This window comes from Equus przewalskii, unplaced genomic scaffold (assembly GCF_037783145.1).
Source record: "Equus przewalskii isolate Varuska unplaced genomic scaffold, EquPr2 ChrUn-3, whole genome shotgun sequence".
NCBI lineage: Eukaryota > Metazoa > Chordata > Mammalia > Perissodactyla > Equidae > Equus > Equus przewalskii.
In genome coordinates this window covers 2,353,389-2,357,654 of record NW_027228751.1, presented here as the reverse complement: position 1 = coordinate 2,357,654, position 4,266 = coordinate 2,353,389, and the positions used below count along the sequence as shown (strand labels likewise).

The 4,266-nt window shown below is 41.5% G+C and overlaps 1 long non-coding RNA gene across 1 annotated transcript; it reads right to left on the bottom strand.

The window, feature by feature from the left end:
- Positions 1–387: 387 nt before the first annotated feature.
- Positions 388–3,093, bottom strand: LOC139081664 (uncharacterized). Its single transcript, XR_011536856.1, has 3 exons — positions 2,938–3,093; positions 1,533–1,681; positions 388–544 (listed from the first exon to the last, which is right to left on the bottom strand). It is a non-coding gene; the product is annotated as an uncharacterized lncRNA (long non-coding RNA).
- Positions 3,094–4,266: the final 1,173 nt, after the last annotated feature.

Below are 4,266 nucleotides of genomic sequence, written 5' to 3'. Positions count from 1 at the left end.
ACCGTAACACTGCATACGGTGTAAAATGGAGGCACTTGACAAAATACGGTATTAAACAATACACATCACTGTATCTAAAGGAGAGAGGGAAAAGGAGACCCAGGAGTTTTTAATTTACTGACAGGAGCACATTAGGCAGTGTCAATTCCTCAGCTTAGTAGATGGTGAAGAGTTGAGAGTACAGAAAAAAAAGTGAGACAAAGACAGTAGCAGAAGGCAGAGGCCAGAGAGGAAAAAGGCTATAAAAGTTAAATGAGGACTACTGATCCAAGCCACCATATCAATGCCTCTATCCCCAAAATTTTAATTTAAATCTACTATAAAATTTTATATTATCTGTGATTTCATAATGAGACATGGCGCAGAAAATGAAAACAACAGCAGCAGTATGATTTACTAAATTTACTTAAAATGATCTCGCTTGAGATCATGAGACACACCAGCGTTAGAATTTCTTTATAATCCAGAATCTTGAAGCATAAATCTTAGAAGAAATGACCCTTCCTGCAACAGGTCAAAAGTTATACCACTTTCTCTTGTGTGACTGCAGAAAAAAAGAAGATTATCTTATGGATCTTAATTTCATGGGGTTAGGAAGCTTGGCCTATGGTTAATTCAGTGTTTCTGCTTTGAAAAGCTAGCAGAGGTCCTCAATGCCCCTCCAAGATGGAGAGCTCAGCTCCCTGTACTTCCCCACCTCCAAGCCCGGTGTTTGTATGGAATAATGAGTCCCATAAGCTTGGGCCTGATAATGCTTTTATAATGTAAAGGAGGAAAGCCAAGTAAAGAGGATTTGTGCATCCCTCTAATGAAAAGTTGGCCTGTCTGTTTTTATCAGACTAATGAAGCCCCTACCCCATTCTCTGGCCGAATGTAAGCCTCACAATGGAGACAGTGAGCTCTCTGCAACACCTCTCCTCCACAGATGCTATCTGCCAGCTCTCTTTGCAGAAGAGTTCATTTTAAAGGGATCCTGGCTTGATTAAGGCTTTGTGAGCCTCCCAGCCTCATTACAAATCAATGGAGATGAACTGAGTGTTTAAAACTCAAAAGCCAAGCTAACAAAAGCTGACTTATTACAAGCTAAGGGGTTGGGGCTCTCCTGACTGTTTCAGCTTTGTTTTATTTTGTATTTCGGCCCCCTTTCCCCTCCCCTCCTCTTCCTGGCTACCCCCAACCCAATCCATTTTCAGTGGCAATATCCAAGTGCCTTACAAGATCTTAATCCTCCTCCCTTATTTCCTTTTATCTGAAATTGCACCCTCTAGAAGAATAATATTTTTTACTGGAGAGCATGCCCCACTGTGACCAGATGAGTTTCCTGAATAATAGGGAAAAGGTCCCCCTCCCCCATGCCATGTAACTTTAGTTTTTCACACAGGCATTAATGATTCTGGTATCTTTTGGAAAACCTCCTGCTTATTGTTTCCCATTTACTGACTCCCCCACCCATAGCCTTAACAGACTCATAAGAGGGCAGTTGGAAATATTTGACCATCCTTAAGAGAATGCACGAGTTGGCGTAAACCTACTTCCAGATCCTTCAGCAGTTTCAGACGCCTCTTCTCTGCCTTTCTCCCTCAGTCTCTCTTTTCTCTGAGAAAATTGCACTTAGAGTGTTTTTCTGCTCCATATTCAGAGATAGGAAGACGCCAGAACTATAGTGAGATGATGAGAAGCCCTATGTCGGAAGAAAAAAAAACAGAAACATCGAAAACAAAGGGAGTTTCAAATATCACTGTAAAAATCAAGCCTCAAAAGGTCTGGGGCTGCTTCTTTTCCTAAGAAAGACTGGAAGGATCTATCCTAATGGGATACCACTCCCTTGTCTTCCCCTGTGGAAATAATAACAGCCAACATTGATTGTGCGTTTACTCTGTCTCAATCTTGGTAGTAAGCACTTTACATGCAGTATTTCATTTAATCATCACAGTAATTCTATGAAGAAGTTTTGATTAATATTTGCAATTTATAAGTGTGGGGACAAGAAAAAAAGAAGTATATTTTCCACGTCACATACTTAGTAAGCAGGGACCGCATTGAAACCCAGGTCCGGCTCTGACTCCAGAGCCTATGAGCTAAATCACTGCACCAATCTACTTCTTTATAAGGTTGAAGCAAACAAACAAAAATCTTAAAAAAAAAAAAAAAGGGGGGGCTGGTCCCGTGGCCGAGCGGTTAAGTTCGCGCGCTCCGCTGCAGGCGGCACAGTGTTTCGTTGGTTCGAATCCTGGGCGCGGACATGACACTGCTCATCAAACCACGCTGAGGCAGCGTCCCACATGCCACAACTAGAAGGACCCACAACAAAGAATATACAACTATGTACCAGGGGGCTTTGGGGAGAAAAAGGAAAAAATAAAATCTTTAAAAAAAAAAATTAAAAAAAAAAAATTTGCTGAACTAAACCCTAGTAGGGGCTTTGCGATCCAGCAACTGGTTTACAAATGGCCACTTTCTGTTTTCCACACCATCCTCCCCACCGCATTCTCAGAAGTACTCTGCTCTGCCCATCTCTGACTTGCAACTGTCTACTCACAGCTTCTTCCAACAGAAGAGCCCAGACTTCGGAGTCAGATGCACCACATTTAAACCCCAGATCCTTCAGTTACCAGTTGAGCGTCCTTGGGCAATTTGCCTAATGTTTGTGAGTTCCCACTTTCACTTTTGAAAAATGAAGCTGGGGCCATGTGAAGATTAAAAGGTGAAAACATGTAAAAGGCATTTAAGAAATGCTTCTTTCTTAAGGTCTTTTTCTCTTCTTCCAAATCCTCCAAAAAACGGTCTGCAAAACTAATCCGCAATAATGGCTTCTAAAGCTTAATGGGTTGCCTTTCCCAGGGGCAATTGCATTTTAACAGACTAGAATGCTTTAGGACAAAAAGAATGGGTTTCTAATTACAGAATTAGATTTATTGGAGGGAGGGGAGTCCATACCTTTCAAATCTTTCCAAGTGATAGACGCCTGTCTTCATTTGTGGGTAGATAATACACCTACATGAATCGCAAAACTTTGAAAACTTTTTCATTGATGTAGCAACAACTATCACCTACACAGGCCAAGGGGACAAGGAGAGATACTTAGCAAATGCCCAACTGTGATTCCTTCATCTGGGAATCTGACCTCCATTCCAGACTCTCCATCACTCAATCCTTTTCCTTTCTTTCCTTGCACAAAGAGTCAGAGAGTCTTACTGTTGGCCATACAAAAGAAGAGTAGCTTCAAAGTACAAGCTGCTTAGGAACAAATGGCAGCGGCAGAAAGGATTATAAATTGTCACAAAGTTATCTCTCCAATAGCTTTTTTGACTGCAAAGATGTCAGGGAACAGGCCCATACAGCTCTCTCACAGTTGTGAGTTCCAAAGAAATTTCCTCCTGGAATTATGGCACTTTGTCACCACCCTTCATTGCATGCATGCGTATAAAAGCTGTGTTGTTCATGCCAAATGAAACTTTTAACAGCCAATTGACTTTCTCTAATTCAAGACAAGAACTAAGCTCTTTCAGAAATTCTTCTGTTCTGCCCCAGATTATGATTATTCCTTCTGGACAAAAGTTGCCTCTTGGGAAGTTCATGGGCAAAGCAAATTTGGCTCCCAGCACAGGACAATGTCCAGCAGGGAGTTATAGTACTGCAAGCATCGGACATTGCTCAGGGCTTAGGCCTGTGTCTGGAATGGAGCATCTGGCAGACCAGGGCAGTGAAGTCCTTTGGTCTCTGCTTCCACTCCCAGCACACTGCTCAATCTAATTTATTCATTCACCAGCATTTATTGAGCAACCCCCACTAGCCAGGTCTTCAAGGTGGGGTCAAATCAGAATTTCAGTGAGGCTTGTTCTTACCGAGTGGTCTGCAGTTGTCAAGAGAACTGGATGTGCAGACCAAGGCCCAGGAAGCATCTGTAGCTGCTCCCTAGCGAAAGCCCTGTGGAGGATTCTGGGTCAAGTACCAAGTGGATCCTGACAAATGGTTTTTATGAATCCTGACCTCACTCAAGAACCAAAGCACTTGTCGTTTTAGAAAATTTGGTTTAGATAAAGAGCTGGAAGGCAAGCAAACCTCTAACATTTTTTAGTTTGTTTTTGCTGTTTTTTGTTTCTTTGCTTTGACCTGTTTGCTTTTTGTGTTAATATAAATGTCTGCCATACATATACTATTGATCTCCACAGAACTAACTGCCTAATTATTTTTATCGTTAATTTCTTCCTTTGGAAAAAGAGTCAATTTATTTAAATAAAGAATCATAATAAATAACATTAAATA